At 46.0% G+C, this 25,550-nt stretch overlaps 1 long non-coding RNA gene across 1 annotated transcript in view; it reads left to right on the top strand.

Moving 5' to 3' along the window:
• Positions 1 to 1,750: 1,750 nt before the first annotated feature.
• Positions 1,751 to 25,550, top strand: part of LOC125613798 — a 116,063-nt gene continuing 92,263 nt past the window's right edge. Inside the window, exons 1-2 of the long non-coding RNA XR_007344382.1 lie at positions 1,751 to 1,972; positions 6,009 to 6,067. This is a non-coding gene — a long non-coding RNA (uncharacterized LOC125613798). The remainder of the gene's footprint in view (positions 1,973 to 6,008; positions 6,068 to 25,550) is intronic.

Genomic DNA, 25,550 nt, shown 5'->3' with positions numbered 1-25,550 from the left:
GGGAGGACTCAAGGGTAGCGAGGTGTCACCTGAAAAATAAGATGCTCCTTATTCATTTAATAGGTCCATTTCTTTTTATATTAGCTCTCCCCCTACCACTGTCCCCAACTTAACAATGGATAGATTTTCAGCGTCCTCAAAGGTTCTCTTACCTAGAGTTTGTGCCTGAAGTCTTACAGGTAAACTCCCTTCTCAAGTAAACCTGCTTCACACTTGTTTTATGCTCGGTGAAGCCCAGGAACAAATGGGTCCAAGTTCCCCCCTTCAGTAATGTCTGAGTAACATTTCGGTTGGAAAGTCTTCTAGGGACCAGGAACGCGTTGTTCAACTGGTCGAAGTAGGGAGCGAAGGCAGAACACCCAAAGACCAAGTGCCCGTTGTCTTCTCCCTTGCTCTCCCCATCCGTGCCTAGGGCTCAGGAAAGTGCCAGCCGGGCTTGGCTGGAAAGCGCGTCCCCGCCCAAATCAAGAACAAAACTCCCTTGGACACACGTTCGAGAGAAACCAGTGTAGTGACAGACTTCTCCCTCCAATTTGGTTATAATAAATAATAACATAAGTATTCCCATATAACCATCTAAGCGGAGAGCGGACTCCCGATTCACGGTCCCCACATGTTGCTGGGGGTTGGCGCAGGCGTCCGCGGGTTTACCGGCGGACGTGACACCGCATTTTCTCCGAATTCCTGCCTTCTAGGTTGGTGCAGCCAGGAGAGGGGGGTCACGGGGAGGTGGAACGCAAGACTGCGGAATCCACTCTCTCTGCGGGAGAACCAGAGCTTAGAACAGCACGCAACTCCGGGGAATGGGGGGCTGTCGCACGACCCCATTCTCCCACAGAAGAAAAGCGATGCTCGTTATGGATAATTAACAGCCGGGCTTCCCACGACCATGTGGCGCGTCCCTGCCGCGCCACCAGCTTATGTGTTTTAATTTGACCTTTACTAGCAACATGCTCCCATAGGCTGTGAACTGAAATCGCACCCAGATGACGGTTCTCTCCCCTTGCATCCGGCCTGCTTCTTGGAGCGGACAGAGACACTGCCGACACTACAGTGCTTCTTTCTTCCAAGGGAGCAGGCCCGAGTCCCTTAGCATTAAGATCTGGGAGCCGCCCTCAGGCATCCCGGGGCGTGGTCGGGGTGAGGGGTCCTCCCAAATCTTGGGACTGGGCGGTGTCTGCCAAGCATGGCCTTGAGTTTCTCTTAGGTACAATATGCTGGTGTAGAGAGGAGACGGTGGGAGGAAAAGGGGACGAAAAGAGAACACTCTTAAGTGGCACTGGCATCCATGGAGTGGCACTGGTCTACACTGAGTGTCCGTGCCTGGAGGTGTGGGGGCGGGTACTGCAGCCGAAGGGAGGGTGCAGCGGCCAAGGGCAGGGCGGGAGGACAGTGAAGGCAGGCTGGCTTCACTGTGGGAGCCCTTCCTCCCCGGGTTCGGCGACCGGGATCACCAGCATTGCAGCTAAAGGGGCTGGTAGGCTCGCCTGCACCCGCGTGCTCCCCCGCCTTCTCTGTGTCCCCCGGCTTTTCCAAGAGGAAGATGGGGTGCCCAACGCGGGTGGGGCGCGCGGGGCTGCCCGGCCGGGTGGTCACGTGTCCCCTCCCCCGCCACTGCGGCGGAGTTCCAATCAGAGCGCGCCAGGGGGCTCCTCCCGGGCAGGAACCACCCGGCTCGCGGCGGAGGGTGGGCCGCTGTCACCTGACCGCCCGCCCCCGCCCCCCGCGAGTAAGGGGCGGTGGTAGCGTCTGCTCGGTTACAAATGGCCCCTCCCGCCCCGCTCGCCCGCTCGCTTGGGCTCGGCGCGGACCCGCCCGGGCGCGCTCCTACTGCCGGCTCCCTGCATCCCACCGCCCTGCTCAGCGCTGGCCGGTGATCCCTGCCGCCCGGGAGCATCCAGTGTAGAAGCTCGCCCACCGAGGTCGCGATGGAAGTCTGGACCGCCAAGCTGTGTGACTCGTTTACTGGCAGGTGAGTGCACACAGCAGGCGTGGGATGCTGCGGGGACAGTGCGGGAGACATCAGGGTCCTCGAATGCAGACGTGGATTTGTGTGATGTCTAGGTCAAGCTTGCAGAGCGATTCCGAGGTCTCTCGCCCCCTCGGCCTTCTTTGGATGCTCCTACTGGTCCCGGGCTTGGGCGAGAGCTTTGATTTGGGGTGGGGGGTAGGGCTTTGGGAAATTCTTGTCTTGAGATACTTGACAAAGGTTGCAAAGACATCAGGTGGGAATGTGTGGCTGCAGCTGTCAGGGGCTAGACAGGTGTGCTTGCGTGTGTGGGGCTGCGTGTGTGGCGAAGCCTCCGTGGCCGGTCATTCCGTTCCCGAGTACCACTTATGTGCTAGAGAGAGAAACTGAGCGACTCTGAGGTGGTCACTAGACGTTGCGGCAGCAAACCAGTGGCCCTCGGTATTTCTGATATGCTCCTGTAGTAACAGAAGTGCAGATGGCTCAGTAAAAGAGTGTGTGAGGTTTTAAGGCACCCAGAAAATATTCTTTTATCTTTTAACTTTGGGGCAGAAATGAGAATTCAAAGTGCTGAATCATGCAAAAAGATGTGAAAAAATAATTTACTTTGTGTTTTGGTAAAGTTTTCCCAAGACAATAATATCTGCTTATTTGACAAATTCCTTAAGGCACAGGTATTTGAATTGTATTTTGAGACTGCCTTTGACTTTATGGCTATCCATTGCTTTCCTTGATTTATGATGAGTTGTATTTACTCATTATTTCTTACCAAGCTTCCTCCCCACTCCAAACAAACAAAAATATTAAGGGGGGAAAAGGGGTCTTTTTCTGGTGTGCCTATGATTGTAAGAGTGAAGGAAGCAGTCCTGGGAAACAGAAAACATCCTCCTTTGAGGAGTGCAATGATGGCCAATTTGATTTGTCATATGCCACTGAAGGGAATGTCAAGCTGATAACATGCAGACTGGAGAGAAAATGAAGCAGGAGTTGCCCATTTAGGAATAAATAAGCTCTAATTCAATTGCACTCAGTAAAAGAGCTGAAGGGTAGTAGGTCCACACCCCAGCCTAATTTTTCTTGGTAGAGCTGGGAGGGTGCAGTTTTTGATGCAAGTTCTGAGGTCAGACACCAAAGATGATTAAAAAAAAAAAAAAATCAGTCAGGATTAGTAAAATGGGTGTGTCCAAAGACAGCTCTTGCCCATTTACTCTTTCTGCTCCGACTGAACTGCTTAGTGGCCTGCTGACTCATAAGGGAACTAGCATGGCTTAGCATGGTGGGATTTTACTTGTAGACTTGAACTGTACTTGTAAAAAAAAATTAATAAATTAATATAAGCATCACCAGAGACATTCATAGAGAAGCTAGTCTCCCCCTCACTTTCTTCTCCAGGGAGGTATTTCCCAGTCCCTTGACTTGTCACCTTCATTTCGATACCTGTCATCCATGCTTGTGCACAGCACATTTGGTTTGACACAAAGGTTTAAAGCTAAATCCTAATATTAAAAATAAAAGTGGCACTCTTAACAACATGATTGTTTCAAAGGTATTTGTGAAGGATACTGGAAAACTAGAATATGAAGGATTAATTGAGTTTTCTTTACAGCACAGATTCCCTTCCCCTTGCTTTGCAAGACCAGGGCCCCACCCTGTTTCTGAGCATCTGCATGAAAGACCAGGAAAGGAATTCAACAATTGCAGTGGTGAAGGGAGGGGCAGTGTCTAGGCTTGGGTGTTACCTTTATTTAAATAATTACTAACATTTCGGAGGGTAAGCTTTAATCCATAAGTAGTTCTTGAAAGCAAAGTGTTATTCCATTTCACCAGTCATCTTGTTAAAATGTACATTTAACTTTGAGAGGTTGATTTTGATGGAAAAAAAAGATATGAAGCAAGAGCCGCTTCCAAATTTTAAGATCCTGGGGCTAAAAGACCTGATTGGAAGAACAAATATCGAAGCATATCATGAAACCCAAAATAATAATTTTTGCTTTATTATTCTTAATAAAATGTTTTTTTTTTTAAATAAAAGTAACTTCTTTTAGGAAGAGGGGGTTCATTTTCAGGCAGTGCATGGAATAAACCAGCTTGTGGGATAGACTAGCACCTGGCGTCTCAGTGAGAACAGAGATGCATAACTGGAGAAAGAAATAGATGAATGAATCTATCTTTTACTGTTTGGTCCTTCAAACAGAACCCAGTCATGTCACATCAGATTAGAGGAAGGCCATTTCTGCAACAAGGCAAGGAGATTTCAAATCTGTGAGAAAGAAAATGTTTCGAGCTGCTCTGGAAAAAAAAAAAAAAGACATTATGAATTCACAATTCATTCTGATTATAGCGGTGCTTACCCGCATCGTCTACTGCAGACAGCAGGGCTGACCAAGAGGAAAAGAGATATAAAGACTTTTTTCTTTAAAAGAAAGAAAGAATATAAAAAATAAATTTCAGAAAGATGCCCACTTGGTTTATTTCCCTTTTTTTTTTAAAGTTAAATAAATCATTTAAAGAGAGGAACATAATACTTTTCACCTGATGGCTAGAATGAATGAATGCATTTTCAAATCTGAATGTAGTGATCATTTGACAGCATCTCAGCGGTTATTTGAGTCTACTTCCCATGAAAATTGTGTGTTCTGTTCTGTTCTGTACAATAATGTACGTTCAAAGCTGCTGAAACTACCTTCTTTTTTTTTCTTATGCTATTTCCCACTCATTTAAATTCCCAAATGACACCTGCAAATCCTAACACGTAGAAGGCTTTGAGAGTCACCAAGAACACATGTGTAATCAGGTAAATTGCCTATGAATGCGGGTCATTCCAAAAATCAAAATAGATTTCATCAGAGGCTTCATGAATCAAACTGGGAAAAAAAAAAAATCAATTGAATCTGGTCCTTTGCTCAGATGCCAGCACCCTACCAGCCTGGTTTCAAAGAGGGTCTTTTCCTAAGATACATGGTGATTATCTTGGGGAAGTTGGCTCTGCCTACTTGCACAGTTAATTGCAGTGTGAGAAGGTTCCAGAACAGTACCTCCTTGAGTTCCGACAGTAAATATGCACACAGCATTGTATGAGGAACATTCCAGAACACCCACCTCCCGGTGAAGTGAAGTGAATGTGCGGGGTGAATAAATACCTGGGCTGCCTGGGCTGCCAGAGCCCACAAATGGATTTCATTCCTTACCATTAGAGATGGTGTTCATGTATACTGAGCTTTTTTAGGACACTGGAGAACCTTCTAGGGTGGGGAGAGACATCTGTTTGGCTTCTTTTAGGGTCGTCCTCCAAGAATCTACCCTTTTTTTTTTATGTGAGGACGTCACATTATGTGTGTTTTATAAGGAATCTGAAGAAAATGTGGTTTGCTAATCCACTTAATTTAGGGGGTTGTCAGATTGGTAGTATCACTGGTTTTAAGTATTTAAAAATAAATACATTTTTAAAAATTAAAAGATTTTAAAGTTTTGGGTGCCATGTGTTAGATTGAGGCAGTAGGGAATAAGTAGCCTTTGGAAAAAACAACTTGAAAATTGCTGCTCCTTTAAATTTATGTGACATTAAATACTTGCACATACATATCTCTGCAAAATTCAAGAATGTGCTTTGGTGAGCACATTTTGCCACATACATGTGCATCCTACACAAACTGGAATAGCTAGTTAGGATTATTCAATTCTTCATTTTGACAAGACTTGGAGTAGTGGGGAGGGATTTTATTTATCTATTTCCTAGTGGATGTTGGCCTCTTGATTCTGTTGTACTTGAGTGTCTTAGTATTTAGGACCATCCAGGAGAAGAAATGAATGAATATGGTTATTCTTCTAAGGAAGCGTATTCTTTTCCTATGTCATATTTCAGGTTGCTAGTTTAAAAGCAATCTAGCTCTCAGTTTTAGGACTCAAAATATCATGAGAAATAACTTTTGTTCGGGCATAGCTTAGGATGCATCTCAAATCACTGCCAATCATCTTCGCTACTCTTGGAATTTTGCAAACTGCCCAGACTACTAATGATCTAAATATTTTGGTCTTACAGGTATTCCTCTGATACAGTGGGTAATGACTCTGCTCTTCAGCCTGAGAGTGGTTCAAAATGTAAGTTCAGCAAGCTAAATAATTAAATATCGATAACTCTGGAGATCTATGCAGAACAGTTCTTCCCATTTTGTGTCCTTCTGCCCAAGACTCTAGCTTCATAAGAGCCTAGAAGGAGGTGATATCTTCTCCTGGGGCAATGAGGAACCTAGACGAACATTTCTTCAGTATACGGCGTTGTGACTATATGTGTGTCACCACAGCCAATGATGGGTGTCCTCCTTCTCTGCCTCTCCCTACCACATTATTATTTTTTTTAATTTTATGGACTCTTGGAATCTTTTATTTTATTTTTAATATTTATTTTTTAGTTTTCGGCGGACACAACATCTTTATTTGTATGTGGTGCTGAGGATCGAACCCAGGCTGCACGCATGCCAGGCGAGTGCGCTACAGCTTGAGCCACATCCCCAGCCCACATTATTTTTCAGAGTAAAACAATATGAACCTTTGGTGTCTGGGTAATGCTGAATTGATGCTTCCTTCCCCCAAGTGTCACATCTTTCTGGGTGGCCCTGCCTGTTCTAATATTCTCCTGGCTCAAGCTGATAGTTTCAAATATGCAGACACATCTAGGCTCAGGGGCAGTTTTTTGGGGTCAGATGAAATCCTCTGGTTACTGTCCTACCACATAATAACCTAGGTGCCATGGCCCAGTGTTGGGATCTGGCTCACGTAAGGTATAAAGTGGAAAGTGTTAAAATCTGCAGGAGGCCCTTGCTGTGTCACAGAAACACGGTGGATAGTGGATTTTCTGGGGCTGGATCCACCTTCTCCATTTTACAGATATTGAGTACTTCCAAATCTGACTCTTTAAACAAGGAACTGCTTGTTCTCTGAAAGGGACTAGTGCTGAGTTAGACCCCTCCCTTCTTCGCAAATCTCAATGTGTAATTTAAGATATTTTTGAAAAATTCTCAGGCATTTTATGCATTTCATCACTGGCCAGGCTCTAGAAAGCTGAATTTTATATAGAAAAGCATCTCTCCTACCTTCTCTGGTCCCTTGATTTCCTGCCTCCTGTCTTTAGCCACTTGCCCAAAACATGGATTTCTATGTAATTCAGTTCACTAAATATCACTTCCATTTTTGTTTCTTTGCAGAGCTTATTGCTAGAGCTACTAATAGACTTTCAGCACAAATAGTATATTGATCACTTGAAATCTCCTTTGAGCTTGACTGAATATACATAATGGGGTGTCAATCGGGGAAAAATCTCATAATAAATGGCAGGCGACTTATATTCATGAGAAAAAATGTCTTGGGCAGCTCACGGAATATCATGTTTACTGTAGCATGACAGGCTGATTTCGCTGGTCTCCATCACATTCGTCGGGCGGATGTTTAATAGCAAAGGCAAGGTTAGAATACCAAGATCCTGGAACCTTCTTTTCTTTGTTTATGTGGGAAGCATTCTTGTACACTCTTATAGAGTATAAACATCTTCTAGAACCACAGCCAGCAAGAGAGATCTTTTCTACCTGAAGAATTCAGAAATTGCAAACAAATCTGTTTAAGTTGGTGTATATTTAAAATCAGCTACTGATTTATGCAGTCCATATTTTTTAAGTTTTTACCATGTGTGTATCAGCGCATACACTCGCTGTATGCAAATATCATTTTCAATGTGTATATGGGAAAGCATGGTATATTTAGAGAAAAGCCTGCTTTACATAAATTATGTTTAAGAACGACGGAGCAGAGGAGTAGCCATGCGTTCGGAAAGCCAAGTCTTCTTCTTCTTCTTTTTTTTTTTCCTTTGGAAGTTTCCCCTTAAATGATAAGTGAAGAAATTGCACTTTAAACTTTCATATGCAATTCCCTAAAATCAGTTGTCATGACAAAGCAGTGATTATGGTGATGGGGCTTCTGGTCACTTTTTGGAGCTGACTTGAGAGCTGACTCCATTGCTGCTGGTTAAGTGTGGAATTGGGCCATAGAGGGAACACAGGGGGGTCTATTGCATTTGCTGGACCCTTGTTTCACCCCATGACCGTGTGGGATGTATTATGTTTGTCCTAGTCTACTGGGTAGGGTGCAACCCAGATTTTATCAAGAATTCTTCATCTCCTGTAAATGAATGAAGCCAAACGACTCTTTGCTCATCAAATTTAATTTGCTTTTTTTTTTTTATGGCCAAAAAAAAAAGTATACACACACACACACACACACACACACACAATACTGGACAAATGTCTCTTCCAGTTCCTTTGCAGTATTCAAGATGTTTTAAAATGCGATTGGCCAAGGTTTTTGCTTTTTTAGCCTCAAGTGTCATGCAATAGCCAGAAGAATCTACTTATCACAACGAGTATACAAAACAGGACAAGTGGGGCTATGAAGATATAAAAGATGACATGGTGCCCGGATGCTGCTGCTCTTTTTCCATAGCAAGAATTTCTTTGTGCCTGTATTCATCTGCTTCCCTGAAATGCTTCTGGTGTGTTTTTTCAGGTTTCTGATTAGCAGTAAGGAGGAATCCAAAGTTTGCAGACAGAATGGACTATCTGAGAACTCATCGGTTGCAGAGGTTCAACTCTGTGTAGTTATAAAATATATTACTGAAATGTGCAGATTTCCTCTAAGTAAAACCTTATATTTATATATTCCCATATATACACACAATTTTATACCAGTTAGAAGCTATTTGTTGTATGTGGCTTTTTACAAAGGTAGTCGATTAAATAGCTTAGGCTTGGGAAATTCCACTGTTGAGACTTAAGCAAAAGCTAGGTTATACAGAGACTTTAAACTCCGCTATTTGAATAAGCTTCAATAATTTTAACCTACCGAGAAATGTATGTCTTGCAAGTGTTACAACAGGGACTTATTGGATGTCACCAATAAAAGGGAAATCGAAAAGAAAATCGGAAAGGAAAAACCATCCCAAAGAATTTCAGTCTGAAATCTACCTTTATAGGCCCTGCCTGTTGTCTTAAATTTTATATAGTTTTACTAATTTATCTTAATAAAGTTTTATGAACTAAGCAGAGGTTAATGAAATATTTTCATTTGTAGTGCTGGGTATCAAATCCTAGCCCTTTTGCATGTGGGGTACACACTTTGCCATTAACCTATGCCCACCATGATTATATGAATTACTTTCAGAGTAAAAAGTATTAAAGATTATCTTTGGTCACATAACACCCTATTTGGTAATATAAATACTCAGTTTTAATGAATTTCTTTTTTACCAAATATTTAAGGACAAATAGAACTTTAGTACCTAGCTTTTCTAGACTTATCAATAGAATTAAAAACAAAAACAATATGAGTATCCTCACCATGTTCTTGGTAAAACTTTTAAATCATTTTAAAAGATATTCAAAAAACAGTGGAATTTATAGCTGTTTCACAGACAGACATGGATATTACAATTCCCAGGGTTTAAATTTTTTTTTTGGGGGGGGGGCGCCTAGAGCTGGGAATGGAACCAGGGTTTCCCATACTGCAGGCAAACACTCTACCACTAAGCCACATCCGCAGCCCCTAGGGTTTGATTTTTATGTGTGCCAAAGTGAGGTTGGGAAATAACTGGACCCTTATCGTTTCATTTCCTTGCAACTGCTGTACTTTCAGAAGCCCGAGTTGGAGTTCTCTTCCTTTAGTTGCAGCATATTTAGAATTATGTTCATTTAATTGAAGAACAGAAGTGGGACTAGTTTTTCTTCCACAGTGATTTAAATAAGAACTAGGTTGATGCAGTGGATTAAAGATAATATGCTTTTTAAAAATTGGTGGGTTTTATTTTCACTTTAATAAAAAACACATTTGGGTAAAGTAAAGAAAAATTGCAGTGTGCGTACTAATTCAATTATCAGCCAAGTAGTAGTTTGGGATAAATGACTTTAATAAATTTAGCTTTACATTTAATAAAAAGTTTTTCAGGTTTAATTGCTTGCTAGGAGGAGATCAACAAGACAATTTGTTTAGGTCATGTAACTGCTAAGCTTTATGTAAGTTAGCTTCACTAGGGGAAATAATGGAACAGAAAAAACCTTCAGCGCTTCTCCACGTGTCTTTTAAGATTCTGTGTCACCTGTGTAAGGGGGAAAAATTTGTGATTACAGTCAGTTGGTGACATTATTATTATGTTTATTGATGTTTTAATATGTATATATTCTGTAAGTATATAACATATTTAAGGATATTTTCATACTTCTTCTAATTAATAGTTAAATGTATGTATGTATTTGAAATGAGACTAAACCATTTCTTTTCAACTAGAAACCTAATACTTAGACATGATCAAATATTCTATAGCATTCGAGAAAACAGACTTGACTATTTCCCCCTTTTTAGTTTTTGTTCGAGATACATGCTGTGGTCTATTTATTTTACCGATAACCAGATCTACTATGGTTATGTAGGAATTTGGTGTGGATTTTGTTGTTGGTGGTTGGTTGGTTTGGATGTATGGGGAGTGGTTAAGGAGTGAAATTCTCATTTTGCAAAATAAAAAAAATCCAGGGAAAAAGAGCCCACTTTCAGATTCAGTTTCTTCCTCCATCTTGCTGTGCCTTGGCCTTAGGTCACGGTGATGTGACAGTGGGACATGCAAACCCAGTCTTTGAGGGACTTGGTTTGTCTCCTCTAAGCAGAAGGACTACCCAGCCTGTGACTCCTGTCTCCAAGGATTTGAAAGTCCCGTGTCATAGCCAAGTGATATTCTCCATCAAGGTAGCCACACCTTCTGCATAATATTTGTTTTGTTGGTGTGTCCTTTTATACCTCTGCTGAAACCTGTGCATTTCCAAAAGTCCTTCAAAAGTGTTTTTCTCTCTTGTAAAAATATTACAGAGTTGAGGATAAGACTTAAAATATGAAACCTGCTACAGACCCCGATTGTCAGGCTTTTCCATTCTGACATCGACCCTGGAATTAATTGTGGAGACCAGATTTTTTTTCAGCTCAGATGAGGCTCTAGCTACATCACCAAGACTGCACCCTTTGAATTCTCTCAGAATTCCCTCAACCCAGTATTTACAGAGCTGGGATGTTTTAGTACAGCAGACAGACAAATTTCCTCCCAAGCCGTGATCAAAATCAACAGTAAAATAAAAAAACAAAACAGTTCAAGGTGGACATTTATAGAGATGACATCTGCCACTTTTTTTTTTTTAATGAGATGTCAATATATACAGGGAAATCAGCCAAATTACAGGGTGGTGGTCTTTGTTCTTTTGTACTACCCCACTATTAGTGTATATCCCAGGAATACACTAATAGTGACCACAGTGACTAAACATTCTTGGTTTTTCTAGATTTAGACATGAGGCTGACTGGGTTCTGTATAGAGCCAGCGTCTTGAAGAGCATCATCTGTGGAATGTTCTGTGGTGACCGTCATGTCTGCTCGCGCAGCATCCCTAACCACCCTTAGCAGCTGAGCACTTGAAAGGTGGCCATTGCGACTGAGAAACTGAATTTTATATCTTTTTTTATTTTGATTAAAACTTCAAAAGACACATGCAACTACTGCATATTGGTCAGCATAGCCGTAGAAAATGAGGGACGTGAGTCAGCTCTGCCATGAAGTCCTCTTTGTGAACTACGTGAGCAAAGGGCAGCCCGTACTCACAGGAGCTAGAGACGGGTCCACCCTGAATGCTCTGCACCCTCAGCATGAGGGGGGCTGTACTCCTGCCTTCCAAGTCGAGCTTGCTCTTGTTGGTTTTGCTTTCACATTTTTAAATCCTTCTAGTCAGAATGTGACGCAGTATATTGTTGCTGCTCCTGAGACTCCATCCCCTATTGGACCGTCTAATTATTCTAGAACCGCTCCAGGTCTTGGCTGGTTTGTTTGGCTTTGAATGCATATCCGAGGTGCTCACCGAAGAGTTCTGGCTTCAGGAGAAGGGATTTAAAGACCCCTTCCAAGGGTCCTTCTGCTGCTCTGGTTTCCTTTTGCACCTCACACCATTTTTGTTCATGGCGAGTCTTATCATCTGACTTGCATGAAGACCCCTGGGTCTAAAAGAATATTACCCCATGCTTGTGCTTTAAAAAAGGCTTGGTTAGGACAAGACCAACGAAGAAGAGGTTCAACCATTAACTCACCTGCAGACACCGACCTCTTACTGAAACTGCTGAATCTTTCCCTATCAACATAGAATCTCCTGACTTTGAATTGACCCTGAAGCTTCTAGAGCCTTCAGGGACATCAGCATCTTCAGGCGAGTGAGTGAACTTATTCCTGGTGGAGCTTGGTTTCTTCTGCCCACCCTCCCCCATCCTAAGATTTTAAAAATAGATGTGAAAGGAGGGAAAGGGGGGAAACGTGCCCTGTAGCTGTGACCACACCTTTGTCCTGCCCGTGCTGCCCAGCACACATAGGGGCCTTAGGTCTGTGCAAGGAGAGGCAGACACTGAGCATAGAAGACAGTCAGGCCACTGTCCTCGGGAAGTTCACAGCCTACACCTCACCATTTCCCCTGAGAACCACGGCCCTCCAAACTGACCTGCCTCAAAATCACCCCAGAGAGCCTTTAGAATAAATGAGTCAGAAACTAATTCCTCCTCGCCTGCCCCCCACCCCGCCCTCCACCTCTCATTTGTAGAATTTGAACATTTCTCTCAGTTCTCTCAACTCTGCCTTCTTAGAGACAGCCATTTGCAGGCTTTCTAAGCATGCTGATACCAGGGTCCCACTCCAGCCTGGAATCAGAATTTCCGGGAAGGGCCTGGGCATGGACAGATATTAAGGGTTCCCTAGGGAACTCTGCACAGACTGTGCATGGCTATGCCAACTGAAAAGTTTTAGGGTGCACAGTAAGCATTCTGGCTGAGATGAGCACCCACACCTGCCCCTGTAGCTTGTCTGCATTTGCTGGGCACCAAGGATACATCGGCTCTCCTGGGCATGGTGCTGTGTTTCAGTGTCCTTGGCCCTACTCTTCTTTTCTGCTTCCTTTGCTGTCTCATCATGTCTACTCAGCCCATTGGGACAGTGACCCCTATGCCTGGGTCTCCCTGGGCATTTCTTTCAGTGCGGGCACACCTGAGTCCAGTGCCCTGCCCCATGCCATGCTTCTTCCTGGAAGCTGGGTTCAAGACTCAGGTGCTCTTCCTCCCACAGTCCAATTTGGTCCCTTTGTCCCACTCCCTCCACCCCAGGGTCCCCCGTTTCCCTAGTCACTGTGCTGCTGATGTCATTTGGGCCAACATGTGCCTGGGCTGTTTTAAAATGGTCAGAGGTGGGCTCTGCCTCTTCTGTCACTACTCTCTCTCGCCATCCTTCCCCAGCTGCCGAAGCGTACCACTGAAAGCTCAGAAGGCTGTCTGCTGAGGTCAGGGTGGTGCATCTCTCTTGTCATCTGCCCAGACCTGCTTCTCATCTTGTCATGTCTTCCCACAGGCTCAGACTGCCCACAGGGGCCCACTGTGCCCTGCAGCCCAGGCCCGGGTAACTGGCCCAGTTGAACCTGCCTTCTTTCTGTACATCTGCTGATCTTGCTAGTCACCCCACAAAAGCTTCTCTGATGGCTTTGTCCCTATCCCCATTCCCAAGACCCACACCCTCTTCTGTACCCCTCTCCCTTGGCTCTCATTCCTCAATTCTCCTGGCTCACACGCAGGCACTGCCACACAGTGCCTCATTCTTAGTCTCCAGTTCCACCCTGCAGGCAGGAGTCATGGTTGGTCACTCCTTCCCCCTCGGCTCTTAGGACAGGGCCTTTGCAGAGGCTTTCTGGACATCACTCTCCCACCGAGGCCGTCTGTGGCATTTGTTTTTGACTGAATGCTCTTAGTAGTGACAGAGGCCTTTGGTTTTCTCCTGAGTGTGGATGTGCTAGGCCTCCCCATTGGGCCCCAACCTGTTGCTGCTGTTCCCCTCGCTACCCCTGTCCAGTGCATACACACACACACAGGTGCACACATGCATGCACGAGCACAGTCCCGCACAGTCCCTGTGGTGAAGCTTGCCCTTCCTGCAGTCATCTCTTACCATTGCCGTTCAAGCTGCTCCCTTGTACCTGGTGCCTGCATTCACAAAGTGACCTCGCCTTGCTTTGGTGGTACTTTTGGAAAAATGTTTTCCTCTTCCCCTTGTACGAAGAAATGAGGACTTGGAGACACAGCTGCTGCACTAATACTGTACCCTCTTGCCATTGCCCTCTCCCCTTCTAGTCTCAGCATGGCAGGTTAGCTGTTGACAAATCATGAAGAACAGTGCAGCTGGCCCAGTACCTCTATTCTGAGCCATCCTGGCTGTCCTCAGGGGTCCTCTGTCTTTGGCTACTGCTGCTTTGAGGGGGGCCTCAGACTGCAGGGGCGGGGGCAGAGCCTCAAAGCCTCCCCAGGGAATGTGGCGAGAACCCAGCTCTTGCTCTGGACAAGTGCTTGGAGATGAAGGCCACTGGCTCAGCTCTCCTGTTTCCCCTGGAGGGAAAGGGTAGAAGCTAGTTGGTAGAGGGGGTTGATCCAGGGTGCTGAGGGCCTCATCCTGCCAGCCAGGTTGGAGCAGCTTGCAGAGCTCAGTGGAGGAAGAAGAAGAAGAAGAAGAGGAGGAGGAGGAGGAGGAGGAGGAGGCGGCGGCAGCAGCAGCCTTGGAAGCTGTGTATGCAGAGGGAGGGATGGGGAGAGGGCAGTGCTTATGCAGGAACCACAAGTATGTCAAGTATTTTAGTGTGGGGTGGAGATGGAGGTGGGGCAGGCAAGGACCTTAGTGCCTCTTCTTGGGCCTGCTCTGCCCTGTGCAGATCCTTAGATTCCATCCCCAGCACTGCAGTCGCCAGGTGGGGCACCTATGGCTGCCTCCCTCATTCTGCCTCTTTCTGGAAGCCTTCTCTAGGCTGGCAGGGTCTGGGCATGGCTCCTGGGACAGTGTCATCTGAGAGCCCTGCTACAGTGCCTGTGGTCTGGTGAGGGGACACAGGGCTGGGGCTCGGAGTCAGCATGCTGACAGGTTTTGCCATCTCCAGTGGGAAAGGAGCACTGATTCCAGAGGGGAGACATCTGTAGAGCCCCAGTGTGCTATGGCTATGAAAGGGACAGGGACTGTACATTCCAGACTCTTTCCTCAGCCAAGACTCCCTTTGGCAACTTTGAGGGCCATGGTCAGTCTTCCTCCCTGGCTCAGATGTCCTTGCTGCCATAGCTCCTCCCAGAACCAGGAGCACAGGGACCTTTGTATACCACCTTCCCGGGCCCTGACCCTCAGCAGCCTCAGACCCCGCGAGGAAGTGGACAACACTGGGTGGCCCCCATGTGACCGCCTCCTCACAAACACGGCCAGCACCTTCCGGTAGAAGAATGGCTCTTCCCTGCTTTGCTCTCAGTCTTGGGTCTGACAATTAAGCCACTGAAAAAGAACAATTCACAACAGGCTCACACAGAGGAGGCCTTTCATGCACAAGAATGGCCGAATCGTCCACATTAGCACCATTTGTATCTTATTTATAGAAGGTACTGTACTTGAGGATGATCGAGAAGCAATGCTCTAAGAAGGGTGTTTGGTCATTGGATTTAAAGCACACTGAGGATTCATTGTCCCCAGGCAGCACTGTGGCCTGAGATTTGCTGAGTGGGCAGTGGAGTGCACGCTGACATGGGTGGGTGGCAGGGTCACTCTGGCTGGCAGTGCCTCTGTCATTGAATCAGTGGGTTGGGGGGAGGTGGGGAACCACTTCATGATGGCAGGCCAGTGACAGGCCCAAGCTAGCCCCAGAACCTCCACAGAAGGTCAGTGTGGCCAGTGGGAAGCCATTCTCACCGAGTCCTGTGAGTCTGAGGGATGCCTGGGTTCATTAATGATTTAAAGTTACCATATTGGAACAGAGAGCCCCACACTCCATCAGCTCGGGAGGAGCAGTCGTGAACTTTTCATACAGACACCTTGGCCTAATGGAGTTGTGGGCACAGACCCAGTATGGTTTTTAGAGATAGTCTAACCTCCAGGGGGTTGTAAAGCTGCCAGGAAGCCATCCCTGTGCCTATCCTCTGCTCTACCAAGCCAGGTCACGTCTTCTGGCCTCCCATGTCTGCCCTGAGGAACCAGTGGGCAGGTAGGGGTGGGTAGGTAGGGGTGATCAGGGTCAGAGTCTCTAGGCAGGTCAGGGTCATGACCTACAGCTGGCTCAAGCTTAGGGCCATTTTGAATTGGAAATGTCCAGGAGTGTGCTCTGTATATTAAGACTGGTCCCAAATTGACCGCCTAGTCCTCAAGCATCATGATCCAGGACGAAGGGAATTGTTGGCTTCTCCCACCACCACCGTTCATTCTCTCTGCTGCTCTTAACCGTCGTCACTTTGTAGCATTTCCCCAGCTCAGCCCTTAAGGTGGATGTTTTTATTTTATCTTCAAAACCCCCCATGCAGTGAGTACCATTATCACCACTTTTGCAAACGAAACTGTTTCCGAGAGGGCAACCTGATGGCTCGGGTCACACAGCCAGAAAGAGGTAGAGCCAGGTCTTTTACTCTCCTGTCCTCAGAGACCTAGGCTTCATTCAAGCTGCCTCAGTCCGGACTTCTGGCCCCTCTCACCCCACCTCTCCGGGTGTTTCTGAGTCATGAGCTGTGGAAGAAGAAAAAGAAGGATCCCATCTGAGGCTTGGTGTGCTCTGGGTCTCATTTCCTACTGCCTCCTCCCAGCGGAGCCTCCAGGCCTCCACCGTCTGTCCACGTGGTTCCTGAGGCCCACTGCCTTATCAGTGAGTCACTTCCTCCACGTTTTTTTCCCCTTAAGGTTTTATTCCCATTAAAAGAAAAAACCCAACCTCCTTCACAATGGCATATGTCTGCCTCTGCAGATCATTTTTTTAAAAAAGTGTGTTGGAGACTTTCAGAATTATTTTTGTTTGAATATTCGGTACACCTCTATAAAATAGGAAGCCATAGGCCTTCACCTCTAGAGATGGGCCTCATGGAGTCTGCATCATGAGTTTTTTGGTTTTTGACCCCAGACAATAATCAAGCTTTACATCCCAGGATAACCCATACCTTTGCTGGAGAAGGGCCCAGGGAGTGGGGAAGCAGGCTCACACTTAGGGGGACACAATACTGTCATCCTCGAATCCCTGACACCTCGTATCCATGTTAGCAAGATGAGAAATCAGGGCAGACAGACACAGGTTTGGAAAGGGAGAGGAGGGTGTTATGAGTAGGTGAAAACTTCTATAGAGGGCTGAGTTCCTGAGCCTGTTCAAGAGCACAGTGGAGCATACACTTGAATCTAGATGTCCTGGGTTCAAATCCTGGCTCTGGGACTTGCTTGCTGCTGTAGGCCTTTGTGCTTCCGTTTCTGAGTCTGTAAAATAATGATACTGCCACATAGGGTCATTGTGGGGACCAAATGAACCATGTGCTTATGGAGCATCCTGAGAAATGTGCTTGGCACACAGTAGGTACTCAGTATTGTCAGCGCCAAATAACAGGCTGGTTTCTGGAAAGGGCTATTCAGAACAAATGGCTGGGAGTATTTTCTATCCAACAAATAGACAGAGATGGAGTAGACAGAGATGGCTGACAGTTGTAGTGAGGTGCCCATCTAGAATCAGAAGAAGTCCCTGCCAGCCACATCTCAGGATTCAGGGAGATGATGTGATTGATTGTTTATTTAATTTATTTATGCCATGCTGAGCTCCACGCAGGGTCTGAGCTGTCTTCCGTTTGCTTTTTCTCAATGTGCTGTTGCTTCCTGATGAATGAGATTAGGACAGGAATCAGCCCCAGTTCTGGCAGCTGGACTGGTCCTCTCCGAGCAGTTCCATTCTTGTGTGCCTGCTCTTTCTGCATTGCTTTTGCCTTTGATTGCACGCCTGGCAGGTGTGGGGGAGGGCTTTCTCCACCTGGCATTGTGTACACCCCTGTCCTTTTGAACAGCACCTGCCGACAGGACTCTCGTCCCTTTGAAGAAAGCTCGTCTGGAGCTCACACACTGGCCTGGGCCTCTGTGGCCAGCTGGGTAGTGGAGTTTCCCCCCAGCGCTCGCTGAGCTGTATCCAGATTCCACAAAGCAGAGGTAGCCCCAGGGCTCACAACAGGGGGAGTGGTTTAGGGACCCACCCAATCCTGCAGTCTCCAGCAGCTCCCCTGTGGGGGATATTCTTAACCTCGTGGTGGCCAGGATGTATCTGTTTCAGGGGACTGGAATTCTTACCTGTATGCCAGGAACCAGGAATCCCAGGCAGATGATTGTGTAAGCCCCAACCCTGATGTCAACCCGGGCACCTTTGTCTCCTCTGTATCCTAGCACTTAGCATCCATTATAGCCATGGCTCAGGGGTGGGGAGAGAAACCTGAAAGGATGTCAAGACAGAGAGAGGGCTGAGAACCCATTTGTGGAGTATCTCTTGGTGGTTACTGGGCAGGTACAGGGGGTTAAGGAAAGAAGTGTCCCCAGACCCACCCACCTGCCATTTCTGCCTCTGAGGACCAGCCAGGAGCTCCCCCAGGCTTCTGGTGAGCACAGAGGTCACCAGGAAAAGGACAGTAACTTTGGATAAGCTCCTGGCCAGTGACATGCTGGGTGAGGAACGGAGGAATAACAGTGAATCGCTGAGGACCTTTGGAGCCAGGAGATTTCTAACGTATTATCTCAGTTCATCTCTGTCACGGTTTTGTGGGGAACAGCTAACTGATGAGGAAATGGAGACTCGGGGAAGTTGGCCATTGTCCTGTCCTCTGCAGGGCGGCTCCATTAGCCAAGCCCATGCTGACAAACCACCTAGGAAGTGCAAGTGCCCAAGCCCTGTGTCCCTTAATATGACATTCCTTACCTCCAGATCACAGGCAAGATGGGGTCCCACAGACAGGAGGGTTCAGAAAAGATGATGGTCTTATGTGCTAGGTGGACAGCTTTTACCCAGAGTCTGGATCTGTCTAGAAGGAGGTTGCTCAGAAAAGGGCTCACAGGGTCTGAGCCCCAGGCTGGGTGTTGTTCACACTCAGATATCTGCAAAACAATGGTGCAGGTGGAAGGGACCACAGCCTGAAGTCTTCCAAACAGCCCCACAGGGATGGCCCCTGACAGTGTCAGCATCAGTATCTAGGGGCTTTGAGATGTAAGTTGTACAGCTGAGGCCAAGGAGGTGGAATGGAGATTGTGTTGGGGACAGCTGTGAGAAGCAGGCTGGACAGAAAGATTATAAATGGTGGTGGAAAGTGAGATGCAGTCCATGGAGAAAGGCCAAAGAAATCAGAAAACAACTGTTAGAATTCTCATGACTATTGGCCATGAGGCTAGGTGGCTTGGTGTCAGGATTCTAGCTGTACTACTCAGTGGCCCTGTGGCCTGGGTCAGTTCCCTAGCCTCTCTGAGCTTCAGCTTCTCATCCATTGAGTGACTGTCAGGTCATCTGCTTCCCGAGGTTGACCAGAAGGATGCCATAAAATGTGCTGCGCCCACATAGGTGAGCGCATCATGGGTGGCGGCCGCACTGGCCAATGTTCACCCCCAGGCAGCAGCACCTGGTGCAGTTTTGGCTGGAGCTGAGCTGGCCACTCTTCTGGCCACAGTGCCTGGGAGCCTTTCAGGTAGCAGAAATGCTCAGGCGCTGATCCTACCACTGATAGGTGCTTGGCGAGTGCCATGGTCACAGTCACAGTGAGCTTCCTGTTCCCCAGCCCCAGTTCACCACTCCCTCCCCTCAGCTCTCCTTCCCCCCTGCTGTCTTCCAGCTTGCCTTCCCAAGGCTGGCAAGTGCGTGCGTTGATGCTCCTCCCTCCCCAGTGGAGCCCAGCCATCTGAGCCTAGTCCAGCTCCCTGAGCACACCTCCAGGGGCAGGCCAAGAAGAGAAAAAAAAAAACCCAGTACCACAAAAGCATCCCAGGTCTGTCCCAGGCATGCAACCACATAAGCCCTTGCATTCTCCTGAGCTGTAGCTTTTCATTGCAGCCTCGCCTCCAAGCCAAGTCAAACCCTTGACCTTGTAGCTCTAACAGGAGCTACAGGAGAAATTTTGAGTCTTTGGAAAAAAAGGAAGGTGGGTATGGGGCAGACCTGCAGTCCCAGCTACTCTGGAGGCTGAGGGGATGATCACTTGAACCCAGGAGTTCAAGGCCAGTTTGGGCAGCATTGTGAGACCCCCCCTTTCAATAAAGGAAAAATAGGAAATTAAAAAGGGACAAAAATTGCACCTTTCAGCCTTTCCCCAGCCCCAGGAGCCACGGGTAAGAAGGTGGTTCCTAGGCCTCTCCCTCCTCTTGAGACCGGTCATAACCCTAGAGTCTTGATTCTGGCTGCTGAGGAGGTCCAGTTCTAGATGCTAATATGGGTCATGCTGATTTGGGTTCTGTTCTCTCCACACAGATGGCATTCCACGGGAGGGACACTACACAGGGGTCACCTTAACCAACTCTTGGGGGGAGGGGAGAGTAATGCAGTACTCCTCAAGCAGACAGTTCTAGCCCAAGCAAGGGACAGTGGTGACTTTTAGGGTAGATTAGGGTTGAAGGATGGTAGAGTGTGGCAAGGGGCCCCATGGAAGTCCATCTTTGTTTCTGGAAGAAGCCACAGAATAATCTCATTTTGAACTTCAAATGCTCAAGGAATACCCTGAAATCAGATCTAATCCTGGACAGGGACAGTAGCTTGTTGGGTCACCTCCTTCTTGTCACTTTGCCTCTTCTGCAAAATAGAACTGTCACCTACCATCACTTGCTACAGCGCCACAGATGTCAACCATGTTTGGTCTGTTGTGTTTTGTTATTTTTCCCAAATGCCAATACTTCAAGGGCTTAAACCATGCTGATCCTATAAACCTATACAGTAGTGTTGGTTTTATAATAATTTCGTTGTGTGACTCCTCGTGAGAGACTCATGGAGCACTCCTGGTTCAACTGGACTGCCTCCAGGGGAACAGGGATTGCGCCCGGCCAATAAGCATCAATGTCATGATAAGAAAAATGAGCATCCAAGGGCATCTGCGGGGGGGTGGTAGGGAGCACAGGGCATGGACTGGCAGACAGGTTGTCCCAAGCATCCCACTGTACCCCAGAATTCCCCGAGATGACATTCATAGCACCGTCCCCCCATAGTCAACTGCCCTAACTCATCATTCCTAATTTCCTAGCCAAGTTGATCATAAAGTGGATTCAGGAACTCTTTCATGCCAGGTGATTCTGCCTGTATTGGTATATATAGACCAATGCTCCAATAATTTTGTATTGTGGCCTGTTTTATGAAAAAAGAAAGAGAAGAGCCCTAGCTTGGGGATGATTAAGCCCAGAAAGGATCATGCAGAGCCTGTCCTGCATTCAGGTGGACACAACAGAGGTTTTGGTCTGAATAAAGGCAGGCGCAGCAGAGACTGAAATCTCAAAATGTTTACACAGCTGCAAATCCTAGGAGCAGTGAAACGTCCCCAACATCCTAAGAGTTTTTTTTTTTTGTTTTAACCATAATCACTACAACAAACATTTTCCCACAGAGGATGAAAAAATTCTAAATTTGAAAACTGTTGCCCGCCTTGTGTGTAATGGCTATGAGAATGGTAAGATCTTCACCTCCCTATAGAAATGGGAAGTTCCTCTACATTCTATTTAACTTTCAAAAATATAAAACAGGAAATTATAATATTTGTTCTCCCAATGAGTTTTAATTTAATATGAATTCTACTTTTTTTTTCCTGTAAAGCAGTTTGCTAATATGAGATGTGGTGAGTTTTTTTTTTTCTCCCCTCCTATTAAAATGAATTTCTCCATATTTTAAATGGCATCACAAGACAGATGGGCAGCAGTGGTTTTTATACTGGAAATGTGGTGACCCCCATAGCCTCACCAGATAAAATTTATACTCCCTTCAAAATTCTATTTAATCTGTTGATACTTTGGTGGAATTCTGGAAATGCTCCTGTCGTGTCTAGTAAGAAGCTTGATAGAGACTTGGCAAATCCATAGTCGTTCCTAAATAATGAATTTATTGAGCCTTTCCCTTGAATATAGATGCCATAATATAGATGCCAACATTTCATGAGAGAAATTTGATTAATATGTTACCAATGCCCATCACACTTGAAGGAAATACTTTGTTTAGATGTGGAATGCAGGAATAAAATTCCGCAGCCTTTCACTCTCAAAGTTGGATTGTCAGTTGCCCCCCAAAAGAGGAATTTTTAAAAAAGAGAAATTTGTTTTTAAAAATCAGCAAACTAATCAACCAGGATAGATTTAGAATTCCAGTCCTGACTGGGATGCAGGAAAGAGAATTCTCAGATGTACTATTAAGAGGTGGCTGCATATGTAGAGAATACAAATTGATTTTAATGTTAGAATAAGCACAGCATCATCGAAAATGCCATCTAAAAATACACACATCGTCTCTGCATACCTATGGGTGAACCTTGTCATTTCTTGGTGGCAGTATGCATACCCCACCAACACATTCGCGACAGATCCCCCGCCGGCTGCCATGTCGCCATGTTCATTTGTCTCTGAGTAGTGAGAAATAAAGGAATCTGAAGGTGATTTGTCCCATTCTGAGCCTGATAAATTAAAAATTTGCATTTGTGTGACAATTCTTTTGCAGTCCTAGGAAAGCAATAAGAAAGTGAAAAGCATTTAAATGAAGCATTGCCTCTAGAAAAGCTCTTGAAAAAAAACCGGACAAATCTAAATAATATTGATTGATTGAAATTGATTTTTCTGAATGTTTTCTTCTGTGGGGTTCCAGGGAGTGACTTCAAGCTTTGGGAGAGCTTGTGAGCTGACACTGCTGGTGGCTTTCTGTTTTTGTAGGAGCTCCGTTAAATTTGAATGTCAATGTTTCCTGAACATTCTTGGTTTTCAGGAGACCCACAGGAGAAAACAGCACCCATAAGTGAGGACAATGAAGCAATCTGCTTTGTTTGCGTATAGGGACTGTAAACGGATGCTCCAGCTATAAAACACCCACCATCTCAGCACGTTTCCTTTCCTCATTTGACAAAATTAATTTTAAGAACAGTGACTTCTAGGGGGCTCAATCTGTGTGTGTTCTCAGAAGCTCAGGTATTCTCTTCTTGCCTCATTTTCTTAAACTGGTGGATGCTTGCCTGGGAATGAATGAGGAAAATGGTGTGGTCCTGGGTATTTATTTCAGACACTGCCCACGAGGGCTCACCGGCCTGCAGGCTAGATGCCAGCCACCAGCCCATCATTTCTCAGTGAAAAGAACCTTTCAGCTCGGTTACCTCCTGGAGAGAGCTGATTTTCCAGCAGTCAGGCTGATCTGGGTAAATAATTAGAGAGCTGGAGAGCAGAGACATCACCCTAGTGCTGTCTGTGATTCTGCTAATGTAGCCAGACCCTGTGATTCCATCGCTGCTACAGTCTCACCGCTGCCTTTCTCTAAAGCTGCGGAGGGAGGGAGGGAGGGAAGGAGGGAGGGAGAAACAGCAACAAAGCCAGTTGCTTGCATTTGTCTTGAAAGAACTAATGACATTTTTCATTCTTTTGGTAAATGCAAGAAAACAGCTGCAGCTCTTTAGCTGCTTAGAGGAAGGTGAATCACGATCTGCTTTGCTCTCCCCACCACCCTGACCTTCCAGCACTTTCCTGCCCCAGTGCAATTTCCTAAGCATATTGATTTATTTTTAAAACTGTTTTACCCCTAGTTTACTGGAATTTGCAGGGTTCTGGGGTGTGCAGGCAGATCACATTTCTCATAAAGCAGACCTTGAAGTGGTTAATAGCTTGTTGTTGAACTTTTATAGCTGCTCATTAAAAACCAATTTTTAAAAAAAAAAAAGAGAAAGCACATTAGCTATTGTAAAGCTACAAATATCCTTTATCTCTCTACAAATATCCTTTATCTTGAAACTTCATCACATTTTATCCTGTCCTTCTGCGTGGTGCTCATGAAAGGGGAAGAGCAAAAGTGTGAAGAATTGGGCACATGAAATTCTAAGGTTCTAGTGAAATTCCCAGTTTTTCTCTTGTATTTTCAATAGCGGCTTCTATGGTTATCGAACCATTGATTCTTACTGATTGGGAATCAGGCCAAGAAAGCCAATCTGACTTATTGAAAAATAGTAATTGTATTAATGGTGTTTTATTACTTCCTATACATTGTTAGGAATGAATAGTAAAAAATAGAAAAAGGTCATTTAAACCATAAACATTCACAACAGGCAGATTGAACGGGGACATGTTAACTACAAAGGCCCTTAACACACAATCCTTGGACCCACAGCTGGAAGACATATTGAAGAAACAAAGGCAGTTAGCTCAGGAGTAGGGGGCTCTCTCTGACAAGGGTGGAAAAACCCCAGTGGCAAGAAAGTTGGAAGTCAGCTCTTCACCTACCCAGGCAGAGCTCAGATTCATTCANTTTTTTTTTTTTTTTTTTTTTTTTTTTGGAGACTCCTGGGGCATACTCGTCCCATGGTGGCTGGGACAGTGTCAGGATTAAACTATCATAGGTCTCATCAAAGAAATCTCTAAAGGAAACAGTGCACGGGAACCCTTTCTCTTCATGCCACTCGCAGGTTACCGCTTTTCAAAGCAAAGCCAGACTCGGCCCTGCCCGGGGTAGGAAGTCTTTGTCTGCCTGCGCGCCCGAGCGCTCCCGGCTTCGGATTGATTTTGGCCCCCGCTGCCGCAAGTTGGGGGCTGGTGAGAAGCGAGCGGTGGTTAGGGGCGGTGCGGACTGGCATCTCGGTACCAGGGAGCCCACTGCTGCTTCGGGATTGTTTTTTTAACTTGGAATTTCCACATGGCAAAAAAAGAAAGAGGTTTCTCCTCGATCTAACGGAGCCATTAACATCTATTAATAACGCGCGCGGACAGGGTAAGTAGAGGAGTGTAGTCGCGCTCCCCGGGGTGCCTCGGCTGGCCTGTGACAGCGGCAGCTCAGCCCGGTGCGCACCAGGCCAGGGGACTGAGCCTGCTGCCCGCTGCCTGCTCCTCCCCTTGCCCAAGGTGAGGGGTCGCGCTCGCACCAGAGCTCCTGCGCCCTCCCCTGACTACTTTGCAAGGCATTTTCTCCAGTGGGCAAATGACTTGTCATTTCTCTCCGGGCATTGGCGGCTCCTTGCTGGAACTGTCCTTTCGGATTTTGTGATACAGCCCAGGCAGAGGCTGGGTGAGGAGGTGGTGCCCATGCATATTCATTTTGTCTAGTAGCCGGCTGCCCTTCTTGCCATTACTGGCTGATTTATTGATTTATATATAAAGTGTGTTTTATTTTAGTAATTAAGCAGTCCTGAATTCATGGGAGCCGTCTGCCCTTGCCAGGCACGTTCTTTGCTAGGGATGAAAGACAAAGGTTGTTTGTGCCACCCCTCACCCCTTCATTTTCTAGCCTAGTGACCACTGACTTTTGTTTTATGGAGAGCTCATTAGGAATGGCATATCTTTCTTCCAGAGAAATCACTGAACTAAAAAAAAAAAAGCATAGTGTTTTTTTTTTGTTTGTTTGTTTTGTTGTTGTTTTTTTTTTTTTTTTTTTTTTTGGAAAATTAAACCAAACTTATTTTGACATGCAGCTAGTTTAGGGATGTGGTGTAAAGATTGTGTGGCGTTTTCAGTTTTAGGGATGATTCTAGGATGGTATGTGTCT

Source organism: Marmota marmota, unplaced genomic scaffold (genome assembly GCF_001458135.2).
Source record: "Marmota marmota marmota unplaced genomic scaffold, marMar, whole genome shotgun sequence".
NCBI classification, from domain to species: Eukaryota; Metazoa; Chordata; class Mammalia; order Rodentia; family Sciuridae; genus Marmota; species Marmota marmota.
Note: the sequence above shows the minus strand (reverse complement) of the source record. Positions and strands in the feature narration are given on the sequence as shown.